The 15,979-nt window shown below is 38.3% G+C and overlaps 1 protein-coding gene across 1 annotated transcript in view; it reads right to left on the reverse strand.

Annotated features, from left to right (window-relative positions):
- Positions 1-15,979, reverse strand: part of LOC109029642 (Transmembrane O-mannosyltransferase targeting cadherins 2) — a 257,184-nt gene that overhangs the window by 229,329 nt on the left and 11,876 nt on the right. Inside the window, exons 2-3 of the mRNA XM_072302864.1 lie at positions 5,663-5,742; positions 4,150-4,175 (exon numbers count right to left, since the gene is read on the reverse strand). The gene's annotated coding sequence lies outside the window, so the exon portion shown is untranslated. The remainder of the gene's footprint in view (positions 1-4,149; positions 4,176-5,662; positions 5,743-15,979) is intronic.

The following is a 15,979-nucleotide window of genomic DNA, read 5'->3' on the forward strand; positions in this document are numbered from 1 at the left end:
GCTAGCCTCATTACTGCGTACGAAAGAGTGAGAAATGATGCGAATTCATCTCAATACCACGCAAAGTAAGCTATATTTCGAGCGGATTCGTCACAGCAATTGAAAAATTGCTTGTTGGAAATCCGCATCAATTTAAATACGCGATTATCTTACTATAGTAAAAAAAAATAAGGCCTTTTTTGTGTGTACGTCCGTGTCATTTCGCATTCTCATTGGTCTTTCATTAACCAATCAGAAAACGTCATTGAAAATCCCCGGGAAATTTAAAGGTATTCTTCCGTAAATCATTCGATATTAATGATAGGTAGACACGGATAAAAATAGGATGTATTTCTTCTAATTAGCCAGGATAAAATGGAGGAATATTACCTATACAGGATATTCCTGGAAAAACGGGATGTACCTCTATTAATAAACTGGGATGAAGGGAAGGATATCGATCTTTATGTATCGCTCTTCGATATATCGTTTGATTAAAAGGAATATTGACTGGGATAAAAGGTGATTTCTTCTCATTAACCAGTATAAAAGGTAGTAATATTACCTATACAGGATAGTCTTAGAAATAAAGGGATGTAAAAAAAAAGGGAAAATAAAGGGAATATAGGGATGTGAAATAAAGGGATTAATAAACCGGGATAACAGGAAGGATATCGATCTTCGATACATCATTTGTTCTAAAGCAGTATTGACTGGGATAAAACGGGATTTCTTCATAATAACCGGGATAAAAGGGAGGAATTTTACCTATACAGGATAGTCATGGATAAAACGGGATGTAACTATGTTAAGAAACCGGGATAACAGGAAGGATATCGATCTTCGATACATCGTTTGTTCTAAAGCAGTTTTGACTGGGATAAAACGGGATTTCTTCATAATAACCGGGATAAAAGGGAGGAATTTTACCTATACAGGATAGTCATGGATAAAACGGGATGTAACAATGTTAAGAAACCGGGATAACAGGTCGGGCTACTCCGATTTTATCCCGGTCGTGATTTAGGGATTTTATCGTGAAAAAATGGGAAAATTGAGGAGAGGAACGGGTCCGCGGTTGCTAAGCAACCGCAGCATCGCCGTGTTGCGATTATGGATACATTCGATTATCAGTTTGATGTGTTTGATGTGTTTTATCGATATTCGATATATCGTTTCATTTAAAGGAGTATTGACTGGTGTAAAAGGTGATTTCTTCTCATTAACCAGTATAAAAGGTAGGAATATTACCTATACAGGATAGTCTTGGAACAAACGGGATGTACCTACATAAATAAACCGGGATAACAGGAAGGATATCGATCTTTGTGTATCGATCTTCGATACATCGTTTCTTCTAAAGCAGTATTGACTGGGATACAACGGGATTATCCATGACTAACCTGTTTAGGTAAAATTGTCATTGCGATTATCGATACATGCGATTGTCAGTTTGATGTGTTTGATTTGTTTGATTGTGTTTCATGGTGTGTTTGTTGTGTTTGATTGTGTTTCATGATGTGTTTGATGTGTTTGCTGTTTTTCATGATGTGTTTGCTGTGTTTGATGTGTTTGATTGTGTTTCATGATGTGTTTGTTGTGTTTGATGTGTTTGATGTGTTTCATGATGTGTTTGCTGTGTTTCATGATGTGTTTGATGTGTTTGATATGTTTGATTGTGTTTCATGATGTGTTGGATGTGTTTGCTGTGTTTCATGATGCATTTGATGTGTTTTTTGTGACACGAAACACACAACAAACACAAAAAACACATCAAACTGATAATCGCATGTATCGATAATCACAATACGGCGAGGCTGCCCGTTCCTCTCCCCAATTTTCCCATTTTTGGACGATAAAATCCCTAAATCACGACCGGGATAAAATCGGAGAAGCCCGACCTGTTATCCCGGTTTTTTAACATTTTTACATCCCGTTTTATCCATGACTATCCTGGATAGGTAAAATTACTGCATATTATCCCGGTCACTATGAAGAAATCCCGTTTTATCCCAGTCAATACTGCTTTCAATCAAACGATGTATCGAAGAGCGATACACAAAGATCCTTCCTGTTAACCCGGTTTCTTAATATAATTACATCCCGTTTTATCCATGACTATCCTGTATAGGTAAAATTCCTCCCTTTTATCCCGGTCATTATGAAGAAATCCCGTTTATCCCAGTCAATACTGCTTTAGAACAAATGATGTATCGAAGATCGATACACAAAGATCGATATCCTTCCTGTTATCCCGGTTTATTAATAAAGGTACATCCCGTTATTTTCAAGACTATCCTGTATAGGTAATATTACTACCTTTTATACTGTTTAATGAGAAGAAATCACCTTTTATCCCAATCAATACTCCTTTAAATCAAACGATATATCGAAGAGCGATACACGAAGATCGATATCCTTCCCTTCATCCCAGTTTATTAATAGAGGTACATCCCGTTTTTCCAGGACTATCCTGTATAGGTAATATTCCTCCATTTTATCCTGGTTAACTAGAAGAAATACATCCCATTTTTATCCGTGTCTACCTATCATTAATATCGAATGATTTACGGAAGAATACATTTAAATTTCCCGGGGATTTTCAATGACGTTTTCTGATTGGTTAATGAAAGATCAATGAGAATGCGGAATGACACGGACGTACGCACAAAAAAGGCCATCATGTTTACTTTCCATCCATCATGTTTTATCCCATATAAACCGTTTCAAACAGATTATTCACCTTATCTTAAAATTCCAAACTTAATTGAAGTAAGTTTGTAGCTAAATTGATGATGATGTTTTGAATGAATAAGTATCTAACAAAACTTCAGCAGTATCAATAAAAATTACAAGAATAATGGGAATTAAAAAAAATTATGTGATATTTTCATCATGAATTGACAGAATCTACGAGGGGGTTGGGCCGCGGAGCGGCCAGGGGGCGGAGCCCTCTAGTTTTTTTTAAAAAAAATTAAAGAATATGCGATAATTGTCGCAGTTTCGCAGAAATATACGCGATAGTGGCCGCAGTTTTGCGGCAAATATACGTGATTTTTCCCGCGGTTTTTTAAAAGCATACTATATTAAACGTATTAGCGGAAAATACTAAACTTGCGAACGGTGTACAGGAAGCTTACTAAAGATCACACAATTTTCACCTCAACATCGCGGAAAATACGCGATTTTTATACAGATGCGGCCATAATATTCACCAACGTCAGTAACTTGAGATAGGGGAGCCGGTAAGAATCTCCTTCAATTTTGTGTGATACTATATACCTTCTCCGAGATTCGAATAGTCGCTAGCTTGATTTCCGCGTGTACAAAAGTGAGAAATTACACAATTCTAGCGGATTCGTTAATTCAAATGAAATTACGCGCTTTGCATCACTGGAAGAAAAAACACATTGGATCTAGAGTCCAGACTCTTGAAAACATTGACAAGAAAAAATACTCTTGATTCAATCAGATTTTTGCTTAAATCAAAAGGAAATCCGCTCAAATCAAGAGGCTTGATTCTTGATTTAAGCAAAAATCCGACTGAATCAAGAGTATTTTTTCTTGTCGATGTTTTTAAGAGACTGGACTCTAGATCCAATTAGTTCTTTTTTCCAGTGATCTAATGATGTAACTCCTCGATCAAAGTGCATTCAACAGAGCCGAAGGTGAACTTGCTCTCTGGTTCATGTGTTTTATTTAATCACATTTGGGCGTATTTATGCGATAAGGAACTATATCACAATCCCAGCAATCCCTATGCACATGGTTCCTTATCGCAGAAATACGTCCATATGAGCGCCAGGGCGGGGCCACAAGTCTACAACGCAACTTATCTCTTAATTTCACTGTCAACATTGTTTTCAACGGAAAAAATCAAGTAAAAATTGCTGGACATTTCCCTGCTATGATCATTAATAAAACGAAGTTTACGGTTGAAGTTGCTCGCCTTTCGGACATCGCGAGAGAACAAAATGCATAATACAACTCCTGAGCCGATCAAATTGCATCGCTTCGAATTGAAGGCGAACTTGATTTCTCGTTCCCGTCTTTCTATTCAGAGAAGAGCGTGCGGACATGACAGGGCCATATTCTAGCTTTTGTAACTTACAAACGACAAATAAAGGCATGCTAAATTTATTCCATACGAAATGCAAAAATGTTACATACCGAGAAGCCGCTAACAGCAAAGGTTCCTGGAAAAAAATAAAAATTAAAATTATTACATGTAGTGAAAATCTACACATTAGAGGAAGAAGTGAGCCATTTAAGGAGAGAATAGAAGGAACGTAGGTGGATAGTGATTAATTCTTTCAGACATTGAAATTATAGGATTTTTCCTGCTTTTTGACGATGAAATATTTGTATCAGGTACATCTACACTGGAAAAAAACACATCGGATCTAGAGTCCAGACTCTTGAAAACATTGACCAAGAAAAAATACTCTTGATTCAATCAGATTTTTGCTTAAATCAAAAGGAAATCCGCTCAAATTAAGAGGCTTGGTTCTTGATTTAAGCAAAAATGTGATTGAATCAAGAGTATTTTTTCTTGTCGATGTTTTTAAGAGTCTGGACTCTAGATCCAATGTGTTATTTTTTCCAGTGTAAATTCTTCATTACACATTTCATTGAAATGCATGGTAATTTTTAGCGTTTCTAATAAGTTTATTTCGAAATTTGTCGATACTTTATTCAATTTTAGAGTATTTGAAATGACCTTGTTTAAGGATTCGTAATTCTTGCATTTGTGAAAAGTACAGGGTGCACTTTACTTTAAAGCAATTTTTCCGGTATATTTAAACATTTTCTATCAAAACACAGTACATTTTTAGCAGATTAGATTATCTCGTCATATATTCTCCAATAATTGTTCAATTGAGAAACCAAGGATACACTCGAGCTCAGTTCTCTCAATTAGTTTCATCATAGACATGAAATTGACCAAATTTTAGATACATGCATATTCTCCATTGCATGATTATTCTTTTGAATGAGTACTGCTTCGATTGGCAATGAGTTTCTCAATTATGCACGGAGAAAAAAACCTCGTGCGTGGGATCCGAAGTTTAGGTCATATGGATCTCTGAAGTTTTCAGATTGAACATCTGAACACTTGAGGTCTAGCTGCCGAGGTTCGGATCACACATCTGAAACTTCAGTTCTTACATCTGAAGTACTTCAGATGTGAGAACCGAAGTGTTTCGGATTTGAGCACCGAAGTTCTTCGGATGTGAAAACCGCAATACTTAGGACGTAGGAGCTGAAGTTTCAGATGTGTGATCCAAACCTCAGCAGCTGGACCTTAAGTGTTCGAATGCTCAATCCGAAAACTTCTGAGATCCATATGACCTAAACTTCGGGTCCCACGCACGAAATTTTTTTCTCCGTGTGATTTCAAAGAGGCAATACGTTAGGTAACGAGTGCACATTTTGGGGAGAACTATGTTCTTCACCGATGGTATCTGCTTAAATAATCATTAGGAAGATGTAAAATCTTAAAAATTTGATGTATAACCATTTTAACCGTAGCCGTGCATTCTTTTTTATTAATGCTTACATAGTCTACCTTGCTAGGTAGAGTGTAGGAATGATAATTGAAAATTATTCGGTAACTGTCCGCTGCGGACGGACAATATATTAGGTTATTGAAAAAGTAACGAAAAAATTTGTAGATACGTACCGGAAGAGGGTTATCCGATTGCCCGACGCCAAGCTGAAAGCACTCGCGACACGACACTGTTACTGAAACCGCACTTTGCACTACAAAAATTGGTCGAGAAAAAGATTATTTTCATAAATAGTATTTAAAAAAAATTTACAGACTCATCAGAAAAAGAATCAAAACCTTAACTGATTTAAATTTTGCCCAAATAAGGTGTTTACAGGTTACATTGTGAAAAAAAACCATGATAATGAATAATGATCAGGATAATTAAATATGTATCTTGAAACTAGAAATACAATCGAGAGGAAACACTCCTCTGGATGAAATAAACAGAAACAAAATAAAATAAAATCATGATGCATATTTTGAGAGTATGCCATGCATTATTGCATTATTTTTCCGTCGAGTTGTGTGACGGATACATTGGTGTATTTTCCGAAGGAAATACACTATTTTGTTCAATCGTTGTTTTTGTATCTTTGATTACTTGGAATCGGAAAAGAAAAGTAACAATTGCATTGTTTTTAAAGACCTGAACGTGATAAATATACGTTGAATGATTGTTAGTCATGAATCGCATTAGTGCTATCGTTTTGCTGAAGAGTATTAGAATATGCTATTTTACTTGCATGCAGAGCTGTTAGGATGCGGAGATCGGGACCACAAAAAGAAAATCTCTGACAACATGAACGGAAGCCTGCACTTGGGAAGTTCGTGGTTTGAATTTCATAGTCGCTGAAAACTAACTTTCCGACAACTATTTCGTGGATATTTTGCTACAGAGTGATTCATACAATTTGCTGAAAAAAGGCCGGTTCCATTAAGACGCATGCCGTACTGAAAATCATACTTTCTTAGCTCTACTTTTCTACCACAGAGAAAATTGGAAAAAAACAAGAGGAACTCATATGATGAGATATTCATACAGTTTTTCTTTCAATCCCTCAAAAATATATGAATTAATAAATGAATATAGATATATCAATACATAAATAAAATAAAGTACGGAGAACTTAGCTCACGAAGCGATTAAAATTCTCTCGGTTCACTTCTTAATGCTCAATATTAATCATCAATATAGGTATGTGGGCTAAGGAGGTGAACTGTGTACACTGAAAGCAACTCTACAAACTATCTTTGGGACTGCTAACATAAAAGTATAATTACTCTGATGTAATGGGCTTTTTAAAGGTGGTTGCTGATAGTTATACAGTGGTAAATTTTTGCAACTACACACCAGAAAAAAGTCATTTGAAGCCCGAGTCCAGAATCTAAAACTGAACAATAGAAAATACTATTAATTCCATCACATTTTTGCTTGAATCAAAAGGAAAAAAGCTTGGCTCTCGATTCAAGCAAATATTGAATTGAACTATGCGTATTTTCTCTTGTCAAATTTTTTATGAGTCCGGACTCTAGATCCAGAAGACCTTTTTTCCAACAGAATTTTCCGACAAGAATATTAATGAAGTCAGGACTGCCGATACTCTTACGGACTTACTCGTACGTTTCGCGGATTTTCAACTCATTTGCTACTACCTGTTCAAAATTGTTCTCATTAGCTTTCCACAGTTTTCGAATTTTCTCACTTCTACTCATCGTCCTCGATTTTATTAACTATGTACAAACCCACTTCTCGATTTTACTCAAACACTTATTACTCGCCGTTCTCAATTTTATTTGTTCAAAATTGTACTCATTTGCTTCTCACAGTTTTCGAATTTTCTCACTTCTACCCATCGTCCTCGATTTTATTAATTATGTACACACCACTTCTCGATTTTACTCAAACACTTATTGCTCGCCGTTCTCAATTTTATTTACTCTTCGATCACCTTTCTCAATTTTACTCACTGAATACTCGCACAAACCGCGCGAAATAACGAGTTCTCTTAGAAAGAGCCAGCATTTCGTTAGTCGCTTCAACAGAGAGAATTACGCACAAAATATTCTCATTACTCGTGTTTTTCTCACAGATTCTCAAATTACTCACAATTCGGCAGCCCTAACAAAAATATACTCATTAGCACTAATTGTTCTCCTTGTCATATTAAACAAATTTCATATCCATTAAAAAACGATGATTTAAAAAAGGGACTTCTGGAAGCTACAGCGACCTATAATTGACCAAAAAAAGGACTAGGTACATGATGAGAAGACTAAGGTAACATTCATAACACTATAGACCGGTTAAACCACGGTATTGCAACAAGTGCGTGACTGTTGCGAAAAACTCTGCGAGCTTTTTGATGAACTTCTACTGCTAGTTTTTCTTTGTCTCCTACTTTTCTCTCTGAATCTTCTTTTGCTGCTGCTGCTTCCTCATTATGGCTGAGATAATTGAGCTCAATTATCACGACCTAGGTCGTGGAGTTCTTTATGTTTTACTAGGCCTGCTATTGCTGCCTTTGCTACTATCCTTGTTTCACTCCTCTTCTACTGCTACCACCAGTTCTTCTTCTTCTTCTGCTTGTCCACCTTTACATTCTTATTATTCTAATCTCCCTTTTGCTCGTACTGCCTTTCCTTGTCAAACCTGGTTTGATCTTTAAAGTTGAGGGATTTTTTTTATTTTTCAGAGGCTGTTATTACTTCTTCGTCTGCTACTGGGACTGCTGTAACTTCTGTTTTTGCCTAAGCTCCTAATAGTTTGTTTTTTTGAACTAAGAACTTTTTTTCGTATATGCATCTACATATGACATTATCAATGCAGATAACACTGAGTTGTCAAATTAAAATTAGAATTTGGTCTCTAAGATAAGTAGCTAAATTAAAATATACCATTTACACGGACAGAATGACTCGAAAAAGATGTTAATCTTGTAAAAATTAAGTTCAATACTGAACCTATTTTACTAAATGAAGTAAAAACCACGGTCAATTTAACTATTGGACAAATAACATAACCAAAAAATAAATTTAAAAAATAAAAATTAATCATAAGGAGAGATGTAAAGACGTAAGACGTTGTTCTCGCTGGATGTTTCTTTCGGTCCTATTTCTGATGCTGCAGCTGGTTCTCTTCTTATTCCTCCGCTTACGCTAATTTCTTCTGATTTTTCAACATATTCTGTTCTATGTCTGCGCTTCTTCCTTAGCTGCTGTTTCTTCTCCTACAGCTCCTAATATTCCTTTCTTCTGTTTCTTCCTTCGCTGTTTGCTTCTTCTCACTTTTCGTGAAGAGCATTTCCAATGACGAGAAGTTTTTACTTCTCTATAGCAGAAGAGGGAACTGTTCGCCATGTAGCCTCTCCGCCTTATCTGTGATCCTTTGATAACGAGGATGTTAGCGAGAGATGACTTTGCGGCCGGAAATCCACGCAAGTACTTCCACCATTGTTGATAAGAGATTATGTGAAAAATTGAGAGTTTGATTAGCAGAATGGATGGTAACGATGAAAACGCTGACGAATTAATCTAGCGAAGCTCGAGCAAGGAGATCATTTGCAGAGTGGAGCAAGTTGTGTGGCTGAAGTATAGTAACGAGGCTGGAAATTCGATGATTATCATACATAGACTGAACAGTCAAATATGATTCACTAAATATATGCGTCAAACCCTTCGTAAAAGTGGGAAGAAAGAAGATAGAAGAAAGTAAGGGACGGAATACACGGCTTTTTAGTGTAGGTTAGTGATTATTTCATGCGGTTGTTGAATTGAGGGAAAGGACGGAAAGATACGTAAGTGCACAGAATTTTATGATATTAGTAGCTCACGAGTTAAGCCAAACAACTTCCTTTAACACAGGAGAGGCATTTTGGATGGGTGTATTCATGAGACATGGAAAAGAAGGTAAGAAAATGACAGGGAGATTTAAATACAGGAAGGAACATGCGATGTTAGAATAAACTGAGGAGGAAAAAGACGATAATATATTATCTCCTTTTTCTTCAGTCTGTATATACAGACTGAGAATTGGACTATATTTTGTGATTTGGAACTACAATTTCTGACCTACTTGAAAAGCAACATAAGTACTATCAGTTTCCCGATGGACGTACGTGTTTTTACGCATAGACCAGAAATTATAGTTCACAATTTCAAAATGTAGTCAAATCGTAGAAAAATTCGAGGAATTCTACGATTAAGTGAGTTTTTCTTGATCAAAAGTGAGTGAATGTGATGAATAGAACGTTCTAACCTACGAGGATAAAACGTTCTAACCATTTGTCCTCCTACCCTCGTGAATCATGAACCATGACGTTCCCGGTTGGTTCAAATAACCTTTTACATTTCTTTGACTGTTAGCCCTAACCGTAGACCCTGAAAGAGAACCTGATTTCAAAGAAAGTAAAGTTGAAATGTTCGTAATCATTTCCCACTGTCAGAACTTACTAGACTATACATTATATTCATGGTAAATATAAAGAACATCGCCGACAAAAGTTGATCTACCCTTAGGTTTGGCACTTTTTGTATGATCTACGGTAAGGACAAAAAAATTAATTTTGTCCTTATCGTTACCGTAATACAAAAAGTGCTAAATCTTAGGAAAACTCAACCTCTGACGGCGATTTCCTTAAAATTTATCATGAATATATTCTTAAAATTTATTATGAATATAATGTAGTCTGGTGAGTTCTGACGATGGAAAATGGTTATGCACATTTAAAAATCTTCTTTCCTTGAACTTAGGTTCTCCTCCAGGGTCTACGGTGAGGACTAAGAGCCTAAAGAAATGCGAAAAGTTATTGGAGCCAACCCTCCTAATCCCCCTTAAGCCACCCCCTAACTTAACCTAACCTAATCTAACCTGAACAAAACCACCTCCTAATCCCAACCCTATACCTCCTAGCCCACCCCCCACCCCCAGTCCCCTTAAAGCCCCTCCCTGACCTAACCTAACCCACCTCCCAATCCCAACCCTATGCCTCCTATCCCGATCTTATCTCTCCTAACCCTCGCCCAATCCCGACCCTATCCCTCTTAAGTCGCCCCCAAATCCCAACCCAATCCCTCCTAGTTCGCCCCCCCCCGATCCCAACCCTATCCTTCCTAACCCACCTCCCAATCCCAACCTTATGCCTTCTAACCCACCCCCCAATCCCAACCCTATCCCTCCTAACCCACCCACCCCCACCCTCCCTAACCCATCAACCGCGATAAATAACGAGTTTGCGCCTGAAACCAAAGTGGGCGGGAAAAAGGCATCACCTAACGCTTTCTACGTCTCACCACTGCTAGAACAGCAGTTACAAGACACAGAAAAGGCTAGATGGTACCACTGATCCACCGACTTCTGCTGCGGACGTAGACTTGTTTTACCACGGCGGATAACGCGGGTAACCATGCCATGGTAAAAAGCTGCGATAATGAGTGTTCCAAAAATGCGTACTATCGGGGTAATCGCGCGATCATCAAACATGGGCACGCACCCACGTCTGATGACAACGCAATCATCCTGAATGCACACGTATACTCAGAGCACTCACGATCACTCCTTTTACCAAGGCATACGGAGGTAATTCAAGGTCACTGACCTGAGGATCTTAGGTCACCGATCGCCATCCACGGACAAGACCTCTGGCCGGGGCGGTGTCTGCGGATCCCCCCTTCTAGTGCCCCCCACACGGATCCGAAGTCCGACGGTCAGGCGACGACCGAACGCCGAAACGGTCTCCAATAGACCGTTCGGCGGGTCGTCCACCCGATCGTCGGACGGACCGTCGTGACGGACACTTTTACCTGAACTGACGGCGGTTCTGCCGTCGCCGAGCGCCACGGCTGTGAATGCAAGTCGTTGCCGAAACGGAACTTCCGGGACCTCTTGAAGCCCGTGTCACACTCGCAATATGGGCGTCGATGCTTTCTTCCGACAGGGTCCATGTCCCATGGGTTCATGCACGAACCCATGGGACGTGGACCCTATGATACGGATGGAAACATCGAAGCCCACTTTGTGAGGATGACACGAGCTCTTGAGCCGATTGCGCACGTCGAAAGTGGGAGCCAAGACGATGAGCATTGACCTAGGTCAACACTCATCGTCTCGGCTCCCATTTGCGACGTGCGTAATCAGCTCGTACCTCTTACCCCCTTTAATGGGCACATCCCTTCGAGGATTTTTTTTTTTTTTTTTTTTTTTTTTTTTTTTACCACTTTAAGTAGCCCACAAGGGCTAATCCCGCGCTTTTTTAGTCCCGGCCCCCCTCCGTCCCTACTGAACAACCAGACCCAGGCAACCATTGTTTGAGACCATCAAACTCGGGTCGCCTGGCCGGGAATCGAACCAGAGACCTCCCGATCATAGAGCTAGCGCTACAACCACTACACCACAGGAGGCCGACAGAGCTGCAAAATGTTCTCAATAATCGCGTGAGAATTGGGGAAGACTGTGAATTTTGGATTTTTTTTTTTTTGTCTACTCATTTAGATTAATTTTGGAATGAAAATTGCGAAGCACATAGTTTCCTGAGTTTGATGCCTTTCGAATGTGGTGCTTTCAGGGAAGGAATGCATCAAGTGCGCTGTTTTATCTGCTGGAAATCTTTCAAGCGTGCTACTTTTGGGGAAGAAAACTGTTAAGCGCGTTGTTTTATGCAGAGGCGCTCGCAATTATAGCAAACCATCTAATTTTGGGGGGGGACAAATCATAAATTGAGGAAGGCAAATTATAAATTGGGGTAGGCCGAGAACTTTTTGCATCCCTGTCTTCAAGCTGTTGCTCTTACACGAAAGTGCATTTTAATTAATACTCTTTCATAATTTACTTACTAACTTACTTACTTACTTACTTACTTACTTACTTACATACTAGTTAGTTCGTTACTTACTACATACTTACATACTAGTTAGTTCGTTACTTACTTACTCATATACCAGTTGGTTACTTATTTCCTGATTATAATTTAATTCATAGTACTTCTACGAGGGAAGAAAGAAGAGGAATCAGTAATGAAATGTTCTTGTATCTGTTTTCACCGATTCCTTACGAGAAGGCATACAGTGAGCGAGAGCATCGTTCGCTCGGCTGAGTTAAAAAATGCATAGATCCATTTATTTAATTTTTGTTTTTTTACTTCTTCAATGAGAAAACCCAATAACACTTTCGGAACACACTGACTGTTTGCAGAAACTAAATTGAAGTTTTTAAAAAAAATAGCATGGCGCTTAAATTTATTAATTTATATAGTTCACGAATCAATAGTCCCATGGTTGAGGGAGGTGAATTCCATAGGACTATAAATATGAATAATATATGGGACTCATTCTTTCGGCTGAGTTAAAAAATGCATCAAGCCATTTAATTAGTTTTTTTTTCAATAAGAAAAAAATCAACATTCTCAAAACACAATGACTGTTTGCAAAAACTAGATTGGAACTTTAAAAAACAGCATGAAGCTTAAATTAATTAATTGATCTAATTCACGAACCAACGGTACCATTTTTAAGGAAGTTTAATTCTATGGGACTGTAATGAATAATATAGGGGAGGAGGATATGTTTGTAAAGAGAACTGACAAAAATAAAGGGAAACCGAAAAATTGAGTGAGAGATCAGCTACTTGAACTTTCAAAACGACACTGAGCACAAACACAGGCATAGTATAGCCAAGAGGGAGGGGCAACCGGAATTTTTGGACGCTCTCCCACCCCCTTTCCATGAAAAGTACATGGGTAATCGTGACCCCCCTTCCCATGAAAAATTTCTGGCTGCTCCACCAGGTTTAAAATAAGAACTACAAAAAGAGAGCGCAGCATTGAAACGACTCGTCTACCAAACTGCAGAAAAAAAACTGATTTTTCCATTACTGGGATAAGTCAAGTTTTATGTGAAAAATTGCGAATCAGACGTCACGCACGACCAGATGACCTACCAACAAAAACGAATTAAAAGTAGCGACACCTCTCATGATCGGAGCGCGAGACCAAACGCTTGAAAATGGAAGAAAACAGATGCAATTGCAAACCTGACGACTAAATGATGAGGGTCATTTCACAATATGGCCACTTGTGTTTTCGACAAAAAATTGGCTAGGTTCTAAAATCTAAGAAACACCTACTACCCTGAGAAGACTGTTCAGAAATGGACTGCGCGAGAACTAAAATTTTTCCAAGGAAAGTTCGGAGGAAAAAAGATCTAGATTCGGAAGAAGCACTTTCAATAAAATTGAAATATAAGTTCGTGCATCCTACACCAAACTCAAGGCGTTAGTGGGTGATGCACGTTCTATGTTTTTGCAATCCAAGAATAAACATCTCTCACCTTTCCTCGCATTGAGGAAAGTAAGAACCTTCCTAACGAGATGGATGTTACACGACTAAAGAACTCCAATATATCTCAGAATCCAAACGCAACACAAGAAATTGACACATATAATGAGCCATAATAAATTCGCGAGCAATTAAAAACATCAGTTTCTGATCGAAGTATGGGTGTAAACGGAAACGAAAGAAAAGGTTAATATCTGTTCCTAATATTTTTAGTAGATACAACGAAAACTTTTAAGATGCTTGAGTGAACAATTGAAAATTAAATACACTATTGAAAACACTGCTCATGTCCATTTTTCACATCTTTCGAATGCTCTTTGATTTTGAAGACTGCTTGAGGTTTGAAGGTTAACTTTTGGACGTGACTTGATCCCGAGATCTTATGTCTTGAACAGTTTTGTAAGGTTTCCTCAAAATTAGAAAAAGAAGCTGTTTTTGCACATGCTGATACAATTATTGCGTGTTATGTAATATTCAGGCCTTCATTTAATTTTTCCAATTTTTTTTTTTTTTTTTTGCCTTGCTTTGCTTTGCGCGGTTATTGGTGGTTTCAAAAGTCAGCGATCTTCAGAGAGGGTGCAAGCCTTCAAAAGAAAATCTTGTCCCTGATATAGTTTTTATGAATGGTTTGTGTCCTAATGACACTTACGTACCTAATTACTCTCGCGGCCCGAAAATGAGAGCAATACCTAAGTTTAAATAAAGGGTATTTCAAAAGAAATTATTTACATTGAATATCCTTTGTACAAAAAATTCGAATGTTGAAAAACTAAAGGATGAATTTCTAATGAGTAACAATGAAATTAATTTTTCCTTCTGCTTGTTTTCATTTAATTTCAATCTCATCATTGTGCGTAGTACTGTCCTTTTTCATCCTTTTCCCTCCGAATTTCTTTTCTTCACGTTTTCCAATTTTTTTTACGTTTTTTATCCGTTTTTATTTATTTACAAGTTTTTCACTTTATTTCTTTCTTCTCTGTTTCTTTCTTAATTGCTATGTTTCTTTTGTTTCTTTTTCTCTCTACATTTTTTATTCTGTTTTTTTTCCCCTACTTTTTTCCATTATCCATTTTTGTGATTACTCTCTAGGCATTGATATTCAACAGATTCCTCCCCACGGTATGATTTTTTTTTTTCACATACCCAACTGCCCCAAAAATGCAGATTATTCGATTTTTCATTGCAAGGGAAGGGGGTGGTTAAATAGTAAAAGAAATAAGGAGGAAGAACAGGAATCAGACGGGGGGGGGGGGGTGGTGGTGGTGGTAAATAGATTTTTCGCCGAAGTGATAAAAACGGAAAAAAACTGCTTTTACGACTGGTACTTGTTGGCAGTGATGTTTTTGCAGTGACCGGTATGCTGAGTAGCGATTACCCAGCAGTGACCGTGCTAGCTCATCAGTAGATAGTTCAGCAGTGACCCGGTTTGCTTCGCGAAAAAGGACAAATCCCTGCAGAGGCGTCCGCATTTCCATGATTAAGGCCGAGTGGAATCTGTTTCAGCACACCCACTCGTCAGTCCTATAAAAATGTTTTGCCACTACCTGGATCAGGACCACGGACCTGGCTGAAGTACAAATCCATGCGAAGGCATCCACATTTCCATGGTTAAGGCCGAGTGGAATCTGTTTCAGCAGACCCACTCGTCAGTCCTATGAAGATGTGTTGCCACTACCTGGATCAGGACCACGGACCTAGCTAAAGTACAAATCCATGCGAAGGCATCCACATTTCCATGGTTAAGGCCGAGTGGAATCTGTTTCAGCAGACCCACTCGTCAGTCCTATGAAAATGTGTCGCCATTGCCTGGATCAGGACCATGGACCTATTGACCTAAATACAGAATAGCTGACCACTAGGCCAACCTAGCAGTGACCGTGCTAACTGAGAGTAATTACGTGACAGTGACCAGTTTCAATAGTAAAGCTACCCTCCGTCGACCTCAGTGTTATCCTCGGTCTTCGAAGGAGGCTTCCAAATTGTTGAGAAAGAGAGTACATTTAAAAATGAACAAACCCAGTTTTTATCACTTGCAACGGAACTTGAACACAGGAGGGCATATCGATGAATTGATCAGAAATTCTAGGGGCACTTAGGTATGAAGTATACATGGTCAGCC

Source organism: Bemisia tabaci, chromosome 7, assembly GCF_918797505.1.
Source record: "Bemisia tabaci chromosome 7, PGI_BMITA_v3".
In the NCBI taxonomy this organism is placed as follows: Eukaryota; Metazoa; Arthropoda; class Insecta; order Hemiptera; family Aleyrodidae; genus Bemisia; species Bemisia tabaci.